Consider the following 21,843-nt stretch of genomic DNA (forward strand, 5'->3'; position numbering starts at 1 on the left):
ACCATTAAAGTATCATTGTGAAAACCTTGGAGTCCCCCAAAAGCAAAAAAAAAAAAAAAATGTTTTTTAATTCACGGGCCGCTGTCATCCAACCCGGCCGAGTTATTACTGACAACTCGGCCGGCCCGGTAATAACCCGGCCGACCGAACCGGTTCACTAGCCGAGTCGACCTGGTGAGGCCTTGACTCGGACCAACTCAGCCGAATCTTAAAACACTGCTTGCAACTTCATCTCATGTATATATGAAGAGTTCTTTGTTGTCCAAACTTTATGTTCTTGCATATCTGATTTTCAACTTATGTTCTCATGATGATTGAATAATTTCTACTATCTAGTGTTGGTTATGTATGCTGATATATCATAACAGTGACAGGATTTTGTTCGGTGATTTGGAAAACATATGGAAGCTAAGTGAGCAGATTTATGGCTGTAATAAATCTGCTGTGAATAAGTAATTTTCAAATCTGTTATATGTTGGGATGTGTACCCTAAGTGCTGGAAACATTGTTCCCTTGAAATACAGTTGTTCAGTGTTTATTCACTCAGGCTGCCCTGTGTGTACAGAAATGAAATACATGCTGCTGTAACTTATATTTCAGATCCAGCCCTAAGGCTGAAAGTTCACAGGAAGCAGAACTGGGAAACCTGTAGGTTGAGGTAAACTTTCTGAATTTGCATTGGAAGCCATTTCCAGGAAATTTCAACACTTTATTGCAGATCATGTGAATAGAATTGAAGTGCCCTGCATTAGGGTTTCCCAATGATTTATTTCAGGAATTCTTCAGCAGAAAATCTGAGACTTTTGGCAGGTGGCATCACTGTTGTTTTGTGACAGCAAAACCAGGGTTTCATACTATCTTCTTTACAAATTTTTCAGCAACTGATCCAAATCTATTTGATAGTGGCATCATCAAGTTTTTGTGAGTGCAAAACCAGGGTCTCTGATCACCTTTCTTTACTGCTGATCAAAGGATTATTGGTTATATGCATTGCATACAGGTTGCAGATCTAGCATTTTCAGATTCTTTCTCATTGTTTGCAGATTCCATGGAGGGCTCACTTCAAGCATTTGATTTGGAGAATTTCTTGGCGGCAAGAATTTTTTAGATCATCTTATTCCAGACATTTTCCAAGAATCAACATATCTGAGACTATTAGCTGGTGCCACAACCAAGTTTTTCTGACTTAAGAACAAGAGTTTCAAACCATTTATTTTATAGGGTTTAAAACCATTCTTCAAATCAGTTTTTCCCTTGGACCTTTTTAGAAAATATTTTTAATACTTCACAAAGGCTTCCTCTATGATGTTCTTACACCTGATGGATTCTATTTACATGCACATAAGACAGTGCACCCTGCATATTCCGCCTTACAGGATTCAGGTGGTGATGCTATCACCTTTGACCCCACCACAATTGAAGATGTTGCTTATAATCCGGAGGTTGGTTGTTTTATAGTGGACACTATTGTTTATTGTGATACGAGATATACTTCTCAGCTATAGAAGTTGAATCATAATGACATTTATTGGCCTATGAACACTTGCTTTTGAGGATAACCTAAGTGCTTTTTCAGCTTCTTTGATGTGGATTTTACTCACAGGTTCACAAGATCTGCCCCATAATTTTTTATAGATGACTCCACAAATGATTCTCAACATATTTAAGTGGATCTCTTTTTCCCACATTATGATGTGGATCCTTTTTGGATGCAGCATTTTCAACAACTTTGTTTTCAAGGACAGCTTGTGCCACTCATTGTATCTTCAGCTTACCAGCATGCATTGGAACCTTTCTCTATACTTCTACTAGAGACCATCGTTACTAGGTTATGGAACCATGTTAGTGCTAGAGATATGATGTTCAGGGGAGATTATCTCTTCACTATATGGTTCACGTTCAGCATTAAGGGGAGAAAGTTATGATATAACGCCTTTTCTCCAAGGCCTCCTGTTTAGATTGAAGGCGGGTGTTGTGAATAGGACCAACAGTTTTCAAGTTGGGTATCCATAAACACATTCACCTTCGCATCTTGATCACAGCCAGCCCTGTGTTTGAGTTGGGCATCCACACACCCACTCTTAATATATTTAATTCACTCTCACTCCCAGTTGTATTCACATTGATAATCCACCCACTCTGTTATGGTATTTGAGCTCTCTTAGTGGTATTCAAGCTCTGTCAGGTATTTGAGTTGGATATCAATAAATCCACTTTTACATTGTTTTCAAACCCTATCAGTTGTATTCAAGCTCTCAGGTGCATTCAAGTTGGGTATCCATGGACCTATTCTCAAACTGTATTCGAGCTCTATCAGATGTATTCAAGTTGGGTATCCATAAACCCATTCTCGGACTATATTGAGTTGGGTATCTAAAAATGCACTCGTCCTTTGTAGTTCATCTTTCTCTGTGTTCCCATGTTCAACTCAATAGGGAATGTTGAAATGATGGTGTACTATTCACATACAGCCATGACCAATCTCACTCTGTAATTATGCTTACTGTGTATCAGTGTGTTTCTAAGGCAGTCAACCTAGTCAACATTCATCATTTTCCTTGGTGGTTAAGACCAACCTAGTAATTATGTGGGCCCATAAATCCTTCTAAGGAGGGCACCCTACCTCGTAAGTTGTGCATAAACACACACTAAAGAATCATTTGTAACAATATTTTGACCTATTGCTCTATTATATAAGTGACTACAGGAACCATATCTAATATTGCACTCTTTCATGGTGTGACTATGTTCAAGGGTTTTCTCTCAAGTGTTGTAATCTAGTGTCCTTTGGTTATTTCTTTCTAAAGGCACACTTGTTGGTTTTTCCTATTGTGCACTAGTGTAGATTTATCTTTTGCCCTAGTGCTGCTTTGTCTTCTATTTTGAGCAGATTATGGTTTGCTGGTCAGTTCCATTCGATCCTTTCTCTTTCTTATGGATCTCAACATTGAAAACCATCACCCTCACATTTGAACAACAACCCCATTGGTTCCACTTGCCGATAGATTGTAAACAAGTTGCACTCTAATAATGCATACTTCCACCACGAAAGGAATTTTCCAGTCCACGTCCATAATTAATTGTGTGCTTGAAGGAGTGATATCCAAATGGTGAAAAGACCAAATTACAGCCACAAATGGAGAGTGAGCACTCCCAAGGACCAAAACAAATGTACATCTCACATTGTTTATTACATAGCTAACACTTTATAGGTGAGCACTGAGAGTGAGAACCAAGGCATTTCACTTTTGTAAGGATTGTTTATGGAATAACGTAACAGAAACTCACCAGTGAAGGAATCTCGGCTTTTGTTATTCCCATGGGAACCCCATATTAATCGCCTCAGATCATATAAATGTCATAAAAAATGGATTGGCTAGCTGAAGCCGTCCTAGCATATTCCAGTCTGAAAGCCAAGTCACTCCCACGTCTATATAAAACTATCCCCTCATATTAGGAAAAGAAACGTAGGAAAACTTTAAAATTGTTCGTGAACAAGAAAATCAACAACATTAACACAACAGACCTTCTACAAGTAAAAACTGTTGATTTCCAATGCAAGTAGTAGAGCAATTAAATTCAATGTTGTGAAAATCCTTATTGGGCTCAATTCGGCGAGGGGGAAAAATCGGAAAAAATCGGGGAATAATTGGGAAAAAATCATAAAATACAAACAAAAAAAATTCAATTTTTTTAATATCTAAAACATCTACAACATAAAATAAATACATTGACACATAAATATGATAAAAGAACTAATATATAAGATGTGTAATATCATTTCTAGTGCTATATCACACATAACAGTGAGTCATGCCCTGAATAGTTAGTCCTGACTCCTGAGTCCCAACTCAGCCTCAAAATATCAACAAAAAATATAATAATGTATCTCATATCATGAGTCATAATGTCATATACAATGAAATGAACCAAATAGCTAATACTATTGATTTCCTCTGCCCCTCTTGCGAGAAAATGCAATAGCTTTCCCTCAAGATGTAGATGCCAGTGGAGTTGGCAGTGGACTCTGCTATGCTCTAGAAGCTGAAGAACTAGGAGCTACAGGAGGTAGACCACGTCCTCTACTGGTGACAGGGGTAGCCTGGGTAGGTTGTGTCACCTCCTCCTCCTGTTGCTCCTCCTCATCAAAAAATCGGCAAAATTAAACAAAACCAAACAAAAAAAATTCAAGATTTTTCCCCAAAAATCACGATTTTTTGGAATTAATTGCGCGATATTATCGGGAAAATGAAAAAATCGTGATTTTTTCGATGTTATCGCGATTTTCACAACACTGATTAAATTACCTTCTTAATCTATAATGACCACGTCTGAGCTCTCTATTTGAGCAATCACAAAGGCATAAATTCCATCACAATACGCCATATATCCAATTCAGTTTATAGAGCTGCAAACGACTACAGTGTATAAGGATGCAAGTGCCAACCTTAATGCATCAATCTCCAGATGCTTCACTTGAATCAATCCTGCTCTTGACAAAATTTAATTCATCAAAAACCATATGCCCATTGCAAGTTTTCCAATAAAATTAATTGCTCCCCAAACAAGGATTGTGAGTTTTGAAATGCTACCTTTGATTCCGGTTTCAGTTTCAATATAATAGTAGAAGATTAAAAAATGATGAGGTTGCCCTTAAGTGGCAATAAAAAGATAACATGTAATGGTTAATGAACTCCGTAGAACTTTATAAAGCATGAAGGAGCCTCCATTGCTTGCCATGATTTTTAAGAAAGACTGCACATAAATCATAGTGCAAAAATACAGAGGCTCCCATTTGAACATTATATTCTTTAACTTGCGAATCTCTCCACTCTGACATTTTGAGGACTAGTCTTACCTACGAGCCAAACAATCAAAGAAGGCACATTCTGAAGAAAACAAACTTGTGTATGGGGTTCTTTCGTTTAACTATAATCATCGTGTAGATATACCCACAAATGTTTAGGAGAAAGATCCAAGTGGCAACGAAAATATATGAATTCGGCTTCCTCCCGTTCAATATCTACAGTGAGCATATCACTCTTTTTGGGAGATGCCTTAAGAAACACGCACGGAGGTTGAGGTCTGCACCACATAAGTGCCAGATCTGAGAAATAATTGTTCCACTCAAACTACTTGATATTTAACCTGGCGTTGTCCCTTTTTGAGATATGCCATTCAGGCGGGGTAGACCACGATAAGAAGAAATCTCGAGGGCAGACCAGGACAAGAATCTAAGCCAAGAGGATGGCCAGATACTCTGCTGGCCTCACCAGTGAAAAAGGCCACGTCAGTTGAATAACACAATTCACCAAGAGCTAGTCTAATAGGCATGGTTCTTCGTGGTCACTCCCCCTCGCATGGATCAGAAAAAGAATAGACATGGCATCAAAGTGCCTACTTTTGATGCTTAAAAAACTATATGATGAATCCAAAACGTATCTTTGACATCTAGATTTCACACCTGCATTTCACAATTTCGCTAAATCTTGTTTGTGCGAAATGTCAACTGTGCTGATCGACAAAATCTATGTACCCATAAGTTGTTTTTGAGGCCGTGATTGATTTTCTTCAATAATCCAAAACACAAGTATTTTCCCGCTATAATGTACTGAACATTCTGTAGTTTAAAGAAATCATACCGGAATTTCAAACAAGGAGATGTTGAATTACTATCTCATAAGGCACTGAGAATGTAACTAGCTTTCATGTAATCGAATCGATAAATTATTACATACAAAAGAAAATAATATGTCCAGAACGAAATTTAGGGCAAAAATACAGAGCTTTCAAACAAAGACGAGATGTTGAAGTAATGTTTTTCTGAGGCACTGAAACTCTAAATAGTTTTCATTACATCAAAACAAATTGAATTTAAAAGATGAAAAACCTGTTTCGGGGTCTCTTGGTTGCCTTGTGTAAAACAATGGCAATCTCTCTTGATGCCACGGCCTCGAAATTGCGGAATAAAATCTTTTATACCCGGAGGCTCACCATTCAAAGAGGGGATTGAGTTCCTGAATTTAAAGCTGGGCTCCGGGCTTGGATCTTCTTATTTGAAATCCGATTTGTAATCTGAAGTCACCTCATTTGCAGAAGAAAACTCGGCTCCATAGATCTGCAAAAAAGTGGTTTTTACCATTCTTCTGCCAGCTTGCTTTAATTTCTGGCTTCTATAGTCAACGGAAGACGGAAGACTAAAGGCGTTGGATTCGGCCTCTTCATCTTTTCCCCGCTCCTCCTAATATATTCACCGTAATTTTCAAATACGACGTGTGAATGAATACTCCCTCACGCTCGTACTAACGCAGGTGGCATTGCCAGTGGCATTATCTGTCGATCGTTATATATGTTGTGGTAACATGTCTAACTACTACGCTCTTTTTCTGGATTTATTTATAATAGCTACAAATTGTTGAATATAACTTTTCGTCTTTGGATTTTTACTTTTTATTTTAATTAATTATTTTGGGAAATATGATCGATCACTGTAATTAAAAATTCACATTTTTCTTTATCGTATAATAGATTCTAGAGTTTAGTTGAACTTGTCTTTTCTATGTAAGTATTATCATTTTGAGATTCTTGGTTAGATTTTTTTATTTATTTACTAAAATTATTATTCTAAAAAGTTGAATAGGTCTTTTTTTCCTTTATTTAAATATTATTAATTTGAATATGTTGGTTAAAAAATAGATTAAAAAAAAAAAATTAATTAAGAGAGATTTGACTTTGCCAAAGTTAATATAATCATATTACGATATATTTTGGACTTCATAATTGATTTTAAATCATCGATTATGAAAATGTAATTTTTTATAAAGAATTATTAATAAATTAATCATTTAAATTTATTATAAATTAATAATTTAATTTTTTATTCAAAACTCAAAAAATAATAATTAATAAAAGAACTCTTATTCAAGAGGTTGTAGGAGGAGAAGGGATATTATTAAATCCCAAAGAAAATATTGTGGATAAATTTTCATGAGGCTTTGGGGAAAAATGTATGGACTTTTTTGGGGCCCGAGAACGAGGCATTAGAGACATTATCATTCTAGGCGATTTGTTCATAACTATTTGTTACTTGAGAACTACTACCTGTCATTATCATTCTAGGTGATTCGTTCATAACTATCTGTTACTTGAGAACTACTACCTCTCCTAAAGACAATACCTTAAGTCTTTTGTATCATCCTATTAAAAGAACCCTTCTCTCTTTCTCTAGCACTTCCTTCTTCCATATTCTTAGAAATCTAAATTTTGAGGCGGATGACCAAGCTAACAAAGCTTGTCTTATGGCTGAAGGGCAAACTGAAGTCAATGATACAACAGGCCATGTCTTAATCCCCTAAAAAATAATTGTTTCTCTCCCTAATGCCCCCTCTCGTTTGTGACTCCCCTGTGAGCCCTCGTACCCCATCCCACGTCCTTCCCTCCCCTCTCATCCCAACTATATCTACCTTAAGGTTCACACTAATTCTCATCCCGACTATATCTACCTTAAGGTTTTCACTAATTCCCCAAACCTGTTCATGATTGTTCATTGTCAAATACACGTGGGCAGGTGCAGGCCTCACGCTCCATGCAAGTGTGTCTGCCTTAATTCCCCTTGTGTGGAATAGATCTGCTTACAAGCTTGATCTTCTGGGTAGTTATTGTTGCATCACCTTGGATCGCTTCATGATGATTTCTTTGCATCAGGATACTAGAAGCAATAATGTTGAAATGAATGCTAGACTGTAGCTCCATGGTGCAATAGGAATAAATATAATTGTGGGAGTTCATGTTCGTTCACAATTTGTGAGAGGAGTTGGTTTAGTACCCAGAATTTTTAGTGGATTTTGAGTGGGTCTCCCCTATTTCAAGGGTGGAGTCTGGGTGCTTGAATAATTGGAAGCTCAGCGATGAGCTTCGAATAATTATGAAGGCATCCTTCTACTGTGAGAATATAGTGTGGGTGCAACATCATTACAACTAGGTGCTTTGGCGTTTTGGTCTTTCAGGGTCGGAGGTAAGCTTTTCAACTCTTGTTATCCTCTATTGTGAGAGATTTTCCTCAAGAGAAGGCAAATTCTATGTTACGAACCTTCTATATGCCCTCATTTTGGTTTCTAAATTGGGGGTGGCTCGCTCCCTCTTTCTGTGTCCTAGTGTTATAAGCTACTTTCCCAATTTCAAATGTGTTATCTGGTGGTTATGTTGGAACCTCCCGATCATTGTGCCCTCTTTTGGTTTTCCCTGGTTCTTTGCCCTCTGTCATTCAAAATCTCCAATGCTTTTCACCCCGCTCCTGCATAATTCTAGTCCTTTAATGGATTTTGACTCCTCGGCCTCAGACTCCTCGGATTCCATGGTGTGTGATCACTGCAAAAAGGAGCATGAAGCTATTAATTTGGAAATTTATGATTTGCATGTTATGATGTATTAGCAACAAGCCTCTGATTGCAACTTGCTTAATACAATTGTGGCTTTACAACAACGGATTTATCATATGGAATAAGAGGTGGACGCATTGAGAGGTGTTCTCATGGAACTCCAATTACAGGACGTTCATCCAGCCAGTGAACCCACAGAGCTCTCACGTGATATCGACCTCAATAGGCCAGCAGATCCTACAGATGATCCATAATTGTAATGTTCGATTTCAAATGCTTATGTCTTTTGTTCCAATTTTATTGCATCTACTCTTCTCAGCAAATAAGAGTACAGTTAGGATTGGGGTTTTTTGTTGTAATCTGGGCAAGAACAATTAGATACAATTTGACATCCCAAATGTCTTTGAGCAAAATAGCTATGTAATTTTCTCAAATATTTATAGTGACCAAACACAAATTTAATAAAAATCAATACTCATAAAAAAAAAAAAAAAAAAAAAAAAAACCTAAAAACTAAAACTCTTATCAACAACTTAATCTTTCTAATAAAAATAAACAAAACTAAAAAAAATTAATCAATTAAAAAACTTTGATCTAAGCCAAAAAAAAATATATATATAAAGCATTTAAATTTCAACTCATCAATAAATAGAGAGGGCAATCCATCTTTGTAAAAATTGAGATTAATTAATCATAAATTTATTAATTTGAAATATTATATATATATATATATATATATATATATATATATATAAATAACTATTATATATGGTTAATTTAATTAATTTAATAAAAATATAAAAGAAAAAGAATTTATATAATTAAAATTTATTTTCCCAAACTTATAACTAATCACTTTTAAACACAACACACAGCTTTTACGCATTTCAAAAAAGAGGCCAGGTCAGAATTAACTTTACAACCGTAACTACACGCTACAGGACACACATTTCCAAAAAAAAGAGCGTCCAGGTCAGAATTTGACTTTATTTGAGTAAAGTTTATGATGGCATAATAAATCATTTAAAAACCAAATATTAAACCTTAATTCGTAATCGATAAAGACCAATTAATAAATAAATGTGCTCAATGACATCTGTATTTCTCATATATGTGTATTTCTTATAAAAGAAGATGACCTTGATGTCTTATCTTCTTCTTATTTTTAACGTCGTTATAATAGTTGAGAGACAATTCCAAATTAAACATTTTTTTATTATTCGGAACCATTTCCCGCTTCGAAGTTCGTGGTTTTAGTTTACATGGTTGTTTAGCATCGATTATATTGTGTTTGAAAATTCTATATTGTGTTTCAAAATATTCATCGATAGAATTCATTCTGAATTATTTCCTTTACATCGATGTCATATAAATTTAGTTTTACCCATCTTGGCTGCCTGCCCGACTTTTACCAATATGCCACGCCATCACCATCCGCCACCATGATCATCCACAACTTGGGAGAGTGTACAGGCGAGTGTACACACATTGATAAGTGGTGACAGGCGAGTGTACACACACTGATAAGTGGTGGCATGATTTTTTAATATTCTCTTTAAATTATGAAACTTAGAAACTTCAAGTTCTCTATTTATTATGTTGTTTTTCTCCCCCATCGTAATTGTAATAAACGTAATTTTAATAAACACTATGTAGTAAGTATTCCACATGGCTATCACAAAAGTCGAGGCTGAAGAGTCTCCTCCCACACGAGAGCACTCGCCTATGTAAAGACATCTGCAGCACGCTACTAGGAGCACACCTGCGGGGCTGTGATAGATGAAATAGATATAGCAGAAAATGAAGAGTGGAGAGCAGATTCATGTGAGACACTAGGAGGTAGAAGAAAATATAGGGCAATGGATTCTAGATTGGGGCAATATTGCTCAAGACAAACCCAATATATGTAAATCGTAGATTTTTTTTTAGTAAATTAAAACTATTATGGATAAGGTTTTGGTAGCGAGAAGCAAAGCACAATAGGAGATTCTTCTATGTATAGATGTTCTAGCAATTATAAGTGACAAAGTTGGATCACCATGTGACTATTCTTGTTAAGAAAGAAGCAAATTTGGAATTCCCAGAGAATGATGAGGAGGAGGATGAACCTTTAGCCCAATATGCAAATTATCCCCACTAAATAAATGGTTAAAATATCTAATTCAATTACTTATGCTTCCTCATTAATTCTGATATTAAGGTTTTTTAGTATATTTTCGAATAGTTTAAGGTTTTTTAGTATATTTTCGAATAGTTTAGACTCTGCCTTATATAGTTTTTCAATGACCATCGAAACGATAATTTGTCAAAGACATTATATCTGTGCCACTCGTCAAATATCCATTATAACTCTAAGATTGTCATTTTTTTGTTTAAAAAGTACAAAGGAGTGTGTGTGTATATATATAGAGTTATAGTTATAGTTATTGTATAAATTGGATTTATTATTATATTTTTGGATTCACAACAATATTGTTGTTTCAATACCCTTAAAGAGTTATTATAATGGGATTGCGTAAATATTAATATTAGATATTTGTAATTTTATCCATTCAAATTGATTTTTATTAAATTTTAACGTAATAATTCTTAATTATTTTAAGTAATCCTAAGAAAACCCATTTGTTGAATTATATAAAGTGTTTTAATTCAAATACATCAAATGTAAGGGGTGATAGGAGTAGACGAGGTCTTGAATAGCCTTAGAGGAAACTTGGAAAAGTCATAGCCTCGGGGTCTAGGAGTAATTTCAAATAACCAAATAGAGTTACATGGATTATTTCAAGGTCTAATTCTGGCTTAAGCTCTCCAAGTCTCCAACATCAAAATTCTTGGCAACTTCCTTATTATTATACAACACCTAGTCAACTCTTCTTCACCCAAAGACAAGCACCTAGCGAACCTATTGAATAGGATCAAAAACTCCTAGAAAACATTTCAAAGATAGAATACTTCGTATTCTCAGAGCTCATAAGGTCAAAGCTAACAAACTCGCCATCAAGATTATCTATTACCAATAGGGGATACAGAAATTAATGGGGTTTTAACTCATTGGCCTCTTCCATAAAAATGAAGATCCATTCCAATCTTATAATGATCTTAATGGGCATAATGAAAATAAAGGACATACAACATTCAAAAAGGCTTTCTTCGCAGCGCCTCACATGATCCATTATAATAACTCATGCAACTACAAGTATGCTCCATCTTTCTGGGACATGATTTGTAGGGTTGAGGTGATGCCTCCATTCCCTTTAATGAACATTCACACAATGGTGATTATGAATCTACGAATCTCCATTACTACTCGTGCATGTGGGAGCTCTAGGAGGACCGGTATAATTTTGGATATGTAGAGCATCAACAAGTTATTGGAAGCGAGAGAAATTGAGCATGTAGGTGCAAGGGGAGGCACTTGGCCTCGACTGAATTTGTGATGACGTGGTGAATTAGCCCAATCCCTTTTAGGCGTCACTTCTGAAAGGCTCATAGCTCAAGGTGGCAATTTGAAATATTAGATGAGGCACACCCTCTCTACAATGAGGCTACGAGTCTAATCGATACTTGGTCTGGAAGGGGCTCTTCCATATTAGCGTATGTAACATCGAACTAATATTTATTAGAACCATTATATAGTAACTAGTGGTTACATCGAGGTCCTCTTCATGACTTTTATGGTTTAGTGGTGTCGGGGCGATGTATCTGGCATTCGGAGGATAACAGGGTCGGCAGAGAATCTCAAAATTGGCTTTGGAAGAACGACCCTCGATGAGGAAGTAGGCTAACAAAGATAGGGAGGAAAATTGAAGCGAAAGGCATGCAGGGATCTATTAGGAAAGAGCAAATAAATGCGAGGAGCGAAAACAAAATGGAGGGGACTATCAGTGGCAAAGGAAAGCCACATAGGTGCGGATACAAGGAACAAATCAATCATCTGATAGGAAAATTAATCTCTTTGCAAGAGGATATCGTGATCATGATCTTATGCCAATAAAGACAATGGGAGACAAAAACTAATTGTGCTAGAGGAACTGGGATAACTTCAAGGAATGGAAGAACTAGTACAACTTCAAGGAATGGTTGCAAGATAGATGGATGAGCTGGAAGCGTTGTGACAACAAATTGTGTCTTTGCGAGAACAAATTTTGATTATGCAAACCAATGCAAACGAACCTAACTCAGGGAGTGGACACAAGGTAAACCAACGCCTAGATCTCATTAAAATGCCAAAGGAGAACACAAAGTAATCAATGCAACGGTGTGAATTTTGCTTCTCAGTAGGCACCTTTTGTCAGTTATACACATTCCAATATGTAGCCAATTATGAATAATTTTGTGACGCCACAGTAGATCTTGAAGCAAATAGATATCATGAGAAACTCCAGCTTTATGAAGGAAGATGTAACCCCCGAGTACTTATGTGACAACACATAGTTTTTTCATATAATACAAATACTCATTCTGGTTTTAAAAAAAATACATCAAATGTAATATGACCATGGCTAATGAATTTAATAATGTAATATTTATTAATCCAATTAATACAACAAAATTCACTTTGATGGAATAACAAGTATGTGATTCCAAGACTTTGATGACCACTATTGGTTATAGTTACTCTCACAACTCCCGGATCACAAGGATCTAGGTTGCAGTATTCATATATTTTAGTAACATTTAGGCATTTATGAATGGGGCTATGATCATTCACGTGGAAATTGCCATAATGTTTTCCCATGGGATGGAAACTTACTATGTATCACAATGGTTTTAGACTCTTCGATGCACATTCTATATTATAATCACCTCGCGGATGGTTGAATGAAACAATTGGCCTGCTCTAGCATACTTCTATAACCATTATTACTTTTATCCTCTCATCTCAGGTAACCTATTTTAGAAGGTCTTGAAATTCCCCTTACCAGTGTAATTGTCGCTCTCCCAATGGCTAATGCCCCTTCCATGGAAGTGCTTAGCAGCATCACTCTTAGTATCTTATGTTTTCCTCTCCCTTATGTCAATGCTCGTGTGACTTTAGCCATTTGGGAACTTTCCCTATATCCCCTAGGACATTGCACCCTAAGTGCTCCACTTCCATCTATGCTCCCTCCTACTTTTACCCTCCCCCAACTTGATGCAAGGTTCACTCCAGTTCAAGAAGAAGAGGTAGAATGGGCCGAGTTCGATAGCCTACCAAATCTGCACAAGAAGGCGTACAGTGTTTCTCCATGCTTTTATGGACATGAACCCCTTACAAAGCTCTTGTAGAAATTGAACTTGTTAAAGATGAGGCACACCTAGAGCATAAATTCATTAGAGACGATGACATTGATGAGGATGTCACACATTGGGTTCCAAACATAGGGAACACTCAACACATAAACACCAAGTACTTTTAAATGGTTAATCTATATTGCCAAATGAAGACAATTATGGGGGTTTTGGTGGAGCATGATGAAGCTCATCAAGAGATCCTACTCCCTCTAGACGCATTGCAACTTCAAAGTAGGAAAGTTGATCATAAGGAAATTGTTCCTTTCCGGAAAATTTCAAGTCTAGGACTTAAAAAACAGATGAATGTGGTCGTGAAACTATTGTGGATATCAACAATTCTCCAAATTCTTAAACCATTCTATGTATAGACTATTACATTTTTCGTTTCTACACTACACTAGTAGTAGTCCTGCAACTAGTTCTAACCCTAGTATAAGATGTATCAAAAGTTATCAACTTAGGCATAGCTACCTTTTGAAAGACATATGGTATATATGGTATCTCTTAGACAATCTAGACAAAGGCACTAAAGTTCTACCAGAAGTCAGGTAGGTTTCCCAAGTGGTAGGCCAACAACAATTTTGACTGTATAATTTTTCTTTACTTTAATACAAATATACATATTAGCTTACCAAAAAAACACAATAAAATTTAATCTTTATATTCATATATGTGTCTAAAAAAATAATGTTTTGATATTTTGTATTATTAATCCAATTGAAAGAATAAAATCTAATCTTTATGTTCAAATTACACACACACACACACACATATATATACATATATATATGATACTCTAGATTAAGTATATTATTTATAATGGGATTTGAAACTAGAAATTAAAATAGATTATCCATTTCGTTTTTGCTCCTCGTATTTTTTTGTTATTTCCTAACAGATCCTTGCACGCCTTTCGCTTCAATTTTCCTCCATGTCTCTGTCAGCATGCTTCCTCGTCAAGGGTCATTCTTCCAAAGCCAATTTTGAGATTCTTTGTCGACCCTGTTATCCTCTGGATGCCAAATGCATCGACCCAACACCACTAAACCATAAAAGTCACCAAGAGGACCTCGATGTAGGCACTATACAATGGTTCTAATAAATATAAGTTCGATGTTACATACGCTGATATGGAAGAGCCCCTTCCAGACCAAGTATCGATTAGACTCGTAGCCTCATTGTAGGGAGGATGTGCCTCATCTAATATTTCAAATTGCCACCTTGAGCTATGAGCATTCTAGAAGTGACGCCCATAAGGGATTGGGCTAATTCACCATGTCATCGCAAATTCAGTCAATGTCAAGTGCCTCCCCTTGCATCTACAAGCTCAATTGCTCTCGCTTCCAATAACTTATTGATGCTCTACATATCCAAAATTATATCGGTCCTCCTAGAGCTCCCACATGCACGAACAGTAATGGAGATTCGTAGATTCATAATCACCATTGTGTGATTGTTCATCAAAGGGAATGGAGGTGTCACCTCCGCACTATGAATCACATCCCAGAAAAATGGAGCATACTTGTAGTTGCATGTGTTATTATAATGGATCATGTGAGGCGCCACGAAGGCAACCTTTTTGAATGTCGTTTGTTCTTTATTTTCGTTATGCCCATTAAGATCATTACAAGACTGGAATGGGTCTTCATTTTTATGGAAAAGGCCCAAATACTACGAATGATAGTTTATTAATTTTATTTTTTATTTTTATTTGACCAAGTCAAATATTTTTGTTCAGATTATAACATATTTTCCATACTAGATTGAGAGCATATTATTTATTTATTTTATAAATTTGAATAGTAAATATGATTATTTTTTTATAAATTTAACTAATTTATTTAGTATTATTTTTAAGATTTATTTCTTTTTTTTAATTGATCATTTTTATGACTTTAATTCAAGCCGGTTTAATCATAGAATTTATTCCAATAATAATTATATATGGTTTTATTATTTCATTTGCAAAATCTAAAATGCCTTCTTAATTATTCATTTAAAACTCTTTTCTTTTAATTTAAATATATTAGAATTTTTTTTTTTAATTTAGAATTATAAAATATTAATTTTATAAAACATTTAATACTTAATTTATTCACTATAATTTTATTTTTATTTTAAATTTAATCAGATATGTGGCAATGATGTTTATTTACAAGTGGATATAATGGCAACATACAATGAAGGCATTGGTTGTTATCATCCCAAGAACAACATGGACCAATCATAACTCCACCACCCAACTCCATTAACATGGTATGGTTTAATTATGATTGGAGCGAGTGGGGAATGGTGAAGAGTTGTGGCTACTGGCAGTGGATAGGGGATGGGACAAGCAATGGTATACCCTCCCCTAAACCAAATCATTCACATAGCAAGAAGGACAACACTCGTTCACCCTTGACGATGATGATGAGGTGGTGAATTTCTAAGAAGGAAGAGGTGGTCATTTTAAGGATTTTACTCCAAGACCACATAATGATGAAGCTCTACAAGGCAAACTGGGTGTTAGTGGTGGTTTCTAATGTTAGTGCTTGAGGGTTGGGGGTGATTATAATTGCAGCATTAGCAACACCGCTTGTTGTGTTGGTGTGGTTGGCAATGGAGGCGAGTGGGTCCAATCTATGTGCTAGGCATACAATGGCTCCACCTGGACGAAGTAAAAGAGGGAAGAGGAGGCATTCTAGCTAATTGAGACCTTTAATGAAAAGAGATTCTTTGGTTGCTCACAGAATAACTCGAGTCGAGTAGGACATGCTCCAAGTCAAAAGTAGGTACCTCCATTGTCCAATGGATGGTAAGGCGATTATGAAGGACCTAGACATGACAATGAGATGGAGATGCGGAAGGATGGGTAGGACAATCAGGGAACTCACACAAAACAAAGTTTTTTTGACTGGAAAAAATGTATTGGATGTTGATGACCTTGGTGGCCAAAGTAGTCACCCTAAAGCATAAGGAAATTAAGGACATGAAGCAACAACTAGGCATATTTATGGGGAGGTTTGCAGCCTTCATGAAGAAGGTCTCTGGTATTGGCATCTCGATGAAAATGGTTGATGGGGAAGTTGGTTGTGTCGAGGAGGCGAAGGGATCCTGTGGCTTGAGAGGCACCCATGACAAGCCCATTGTCATTTATGAAGACCCTCAGTCGCATACACATCAACCAATCAACCAACCTCAATAATAATCTAGTGAACACAACCATGAGGAGGTAACTTTGGAAATTGCCTTAAGGGGACTCCTCCTGATCCATAAATTGTCATGGATATTCCACTAGACAATTCGTCATAATAGATATGATAAGTTACACTTAAAAATCTGAAATGTACATTGTTAGGGTTTATTTTATTTAGAATTATGGATCTTTAAATTAGTGTTTATTGTGTATGCATGTAAATTAAAATTTATGCAGAAAATAGAGAACAAAGAAATAAAAAATCACGAACCACATTTGGCACAAGATATATCATGGGAAACCCTTTCGAGAGAAAACCCAATTGGAAGGTGAGGCCACTATGCTCTCTTTTTTGTAATAGAAAATGGTTGTGAGTACAGAAGTATGGTTTGTGGCTCATGGGCTACTACAATGCACAAATCCTCTTTGTGTGCTCTCTCCCCATCGCTATCAACTACTTTTTTCATCTATGGAACAAGATACACTAAAAAAGAATGAAACTTGTTTTCCTCCAAGTGGTTCGGTTATAACATAGTTCGATAACCTACTAGTGGTTAGGTTTGACTACCTCAACTTTTAACCAGAGTTACAATATGGACTCTTCTAGAGTCTCTTTCATCATGATCATGTGGCTAGCCCATTTTCTACCAGTAATGGAGGTTGAGGTGGCATCCTCTCGAATTATGGTGGCAAAAACAAGAAGGTCGACTTCCAAGTGGCATAACTTTTGCATATGAACTCCAATTGAGGTGATTCTTGCACCATTGGAAAGGCCTTTGTGTGTAAAATAGGAAAAATAGACGTTGCACTAAAGCGAAAAGTTTTATCCCAAAAAAATGTCATTTGATGCCTCAAAATGCTCTTAAAAGCTTTCAAGCCTCAATTTGTCAAATTGGGTCCCATGAGTAAAATTGGTCATGTGAGCTAATTCCTCCACTTTTCCACTCTAAAAGCATCAACATGGATGACAAACAATATAATAATCCGATTTGGATCACCTCTATTAGCTAATATTTAATAATACATTTTAAAGTTGTTTGCTGGATTAATCCAACCCCAAACTATAAACCTTAGTCCTTATATTTTTTTTGTTATTTATGAACTCCAAGCTTTAATTTTAATAAAATTCTCGTCTTTCAAAATAGAGAAGATTCAAATGACATGTCTCCTTTAAAACTATCACATTTGTAAATTTTTATGCATAAACTCTCATATATATATATAAATAACATTCTTCATTTAAATAAAATTAAAACACATTCATCTATACAACTCGAACTAAACACATACCATAAAATTAACTATACTAAACACACTTACAATCAAAGAAGTTTAAAATGTAATAGAAAGACGCACGTGAGCATTATAGAACTTTGTAACAATATTCAAAGCAATATCAAGACTTATCCACCATGATATAAACCATGAAGTGAGAACTATTCATGGTGTTATTTTAATATGTGGAAAGGTATTCCACGATGTGATTGAATTAAATTGCTCAACGTACCTTCTAATAATTAAAATTAAAATTATTTTGTTCAAAGCAACGCTATACAATCACAAAAAATAGCATAAACATAAACACACATGATATCACCAAAAACCTCATGATTACACTTTAGCGAACACACTCCGAAACAAAATCATGAGCACAAACATAGACATAATATCACCACAACCCTAATGATCACACTTTTGCGAACACGCTCGGAATGTGATGATTATGACAACCACAAAGAATGCAAATAATTAAAGCATACTCACCAAAGCTTCGAGCATTAAAAGCAGACGGTCAGTTTTGGGTATTAACTTCCATGGGTTAACTTTTTCAACATAATTATATAATCATTACATTACGTACCAAAACATATGTGAAAAATAAAAAATAAAAATAACGGCCACGAATTAGCCGCTTTTCCTTTTTCTTTGTTTTTCCTTGCTTAAATTTATCTTTCGTTTCTTTCTTTCTGCCCTAATTTACTCGTGAGGCGGTCTTCATAACCTATTGGAATCCCACTTTCCAACTCACATACCCCACAATATTTTTAAAAAATAACGATTTCATATATAGGCACATCAAGGCCTAAATATCCTATAATATCATCCTAATCTACTCCCCACGGTTTGGTAAGTGATGCTTGCAAGTTCACAATTCGATGAATCTAAATAATTCTACGGTTCAAAAATAAATAAATATTTTTATAAAGAGAAATTTAAATGATTTTTTTTTAATAAGAAAGGCCGATTTTGTATTAATAATCTACTTTTAAAGGTTATAAAAATATAATAATTAAGAATTATTTTTAAAAATATAATAATTAAGAGTTATTTTTAAAAAGAATTATATTTATATGAGGAGTTTTGAAATTTATATAAATAATTTTGAGTAATAAAGATTATGTGATTTAATAAAAAATTTAGAGTGGATTTAGAGATACACTCCTAAAATTAGATTAAAAAAACAAAATATTTACTATAGATTTAAAGTAGAGAGTTTATAATTCTAGATTTACAATAGATTTAAAGTAGAGAGCTTATAATTCTGGATTTACAATAGATTTAAAGTAGAGAGCTTATAATTTTGGATTTGTAAAATAAAGTTTAGGAGTAGTAATTTAGGAGAGTGGAGTTTATTTTTGGCAAGGAAATTGAACCAATTTTTCCTGAGGAGTGTTGCATGAAAACCTATTGATGCCCAACATTAATGTCTAAAAGCAAATCTTAATTGCATCATTTTCATCATGAACTCAACATACGAGATCACTATGTTGAATCAATATCTCTATCCTTGTTCCCAGTTAAGATTCCAAGTTGGCCAAACAAATGTGTATGGAGTGAGAGGTGCATGAAGCTCAACGATGTCACCCTCTAGCAAAACTATCTTAAAGGCAAGGAGGCTACGCATAATCATAATGATAATATGGGCCAATGTCACCCTCTAGTAGAACTATCTTAAAGGCAAGGAGGCTATGCATATTCATAATGATAATGTGGGCCAACTAAAGACAAGTTTACAATGAGAAAGGGCCAAGGGAAACAACTGATATAGAGGGATGAGCAGACAAAGGTGAAAGCAAAGGAGAGTGACAAAGGAATAAGAAGCCCAAAATACTTAACCCTGGGCACATAACTACTTGAGCTATGTAGGATGAGATTCACATGGAACCACGATTATTCAGCTAGACAACCATTTCCCTTGTAGTGTGTAAGCTCCCACCTCAATCTACAATGCTACAAAAGGAAATTTTATGACAATAGATATAGAGTAATGAGAGTATATGGAGTGAAGATGATGACATCTCATGCATGATTCTAAACAATGACTGTGTAATGTGAATTTCATGGCTAAGTGAGAAGGTTTAAATAAATGTCTTGTCATGGAATTGGGATTGTGGAAGGTTGCCCATTGATAACTTGAACCACAACATTTTCTAAAAGTGTTTTATTTGCTTGAAGGTTAGCTAAAGAGTTGTTGGATCTATGGGTGTGGAAGAAGGGTAGCTTAGAAAAAGAGGAGAAGAAGAGTCAAATTCAAATTAAAATAGATTTCAATGACGAATCAATGAGATTAGTTTCTAAATACATATATCAAAGGATATTTTTGGAATAACCGCAATGTTTAGATTTTTGAACACTAAAAGAGAAGGCTAATTCAAAACCAAATAAGAGAACATAAGCCTCATCTTGATTATTGCTAACAATGCTAAGATTCCAAAAATATGTTGTTTGAAAGTTTCTTCCAAAGTCATAAATGCTTAGTCCCAACATCTGCGACCACTAATAATTTGATTTTTCAATAATCATTATTTTGTATAATTGTTTATCAAATTATAATTATTTATTATTAGGATCTAATTTTAAATATCTAACCATTTTTAAATTTCTTATTACATTAAAATTATACCACCTTAATAATTCACATGTATACTTCCAATATTTTTTAAACAAATTTTAAATAACTTTTTTTCATAAAAATGACTTTCAACACTTCTATATCTTATAATGCTTCTAAAAAATTAGTTTAGATCCACATTAACTTTGAATCTACCATCACCAAAAGAAATTAGATATCTTTCTTAAAATGTAAACCAAAAAATTGATCCTTCTCAATTCTTAATAAATCCCACATTAAAATAAATTTAATAAATCCCACATTAAAATAAATATAAATTAATTTAATGATTAACTTTTAGATAAATCACATTAAAGAATAAACTAATTTTATTTTATTTTATGTTAGGTTAATTTTGTTTTATATCTCTACCACATTTGCCAATAAGCACTTCGGGAAAAAAAATCACTACTCTCACGGATGTTAAGTGTAAATGAAAATATTTGCATTAAAGGCACCGTTCTCAGCGATGTTGGGTGTTAATTATTGAATAAGAAAAATATTATTCATATTAGGTTCAGTGAATAAGGTTCGTTAGTGTTTTCGTGGTTAATGTTTTTTTTCATGGTCAAACTTTGAGTACCAGTTGTCCCAATTTTGCAATTTTCTACCCATCTTAAATTTTCTTGCCATCTTATTTGACAATAAGAAATTTATGACAAAGATTTGATGCTTTGCGAACCACCGAGACTCGAAAGGTCGGTGCGGGGATTTTCAATCATATCCCACATTGTCAAAACTAAATAAACAAACCACGAAAATTCACTCCATAAGAGTAACTAACTACTTTACCTAAGAGCATCTTAAAATTTCTTACACGTAGCATCATTTTATCAAAAGTAGCGTTTAAGCAATAAAATCAACGAGAATCGATCTCAGGTCGCACGACTAAGGGCAGGAAACGAACCACGGCTAATTACTCTACTGGCCTAATCAGAGAAACCAAAGGCCTGTTACATGAATATCACAATTCATCCCAGGCTAGCCATAACAGGCATGATTCCTCGTGGTCATTCTGGTTCGCATAAATCCAACAATATAAAATTAGCGAAAACCTATCTTTGAGATCTGCGTTTCCAAATTTTGCTAAAATATTGTTTCTGCGAAATGTAAACTGTGCT

General features: G+C 35.0%; 1 protein-coding gene across 1 annotated transcript in view; it reads right to left on the bottom strand.

The window, feature by feature from the left end:
• LOC149258314 (uncharacterized) overlaps nucleotides 1-21,843 on the bottom strand; it is a 56,040-nt gene that overhangs the window by 33,275 nt on the left and 922 nt on the right. The window lies entirely within an intron of this gene.

The sequence above is a fragment of the Pinus tabuliformis genome, chromosome 6 (genome assembly GCF_031772625.1).
Source record: "Pinus tabuliformis cultivar Carrire ecotype Pingquan chromosome 6, CPIR1, whole genome shotgun sequence".
Lineage (NCBI taxonomy): Eukaryota > Viridiplantae > Streptophyta > Pinopsida > Pinales > Pinaceae > Pinus > Pinus tabuliformis.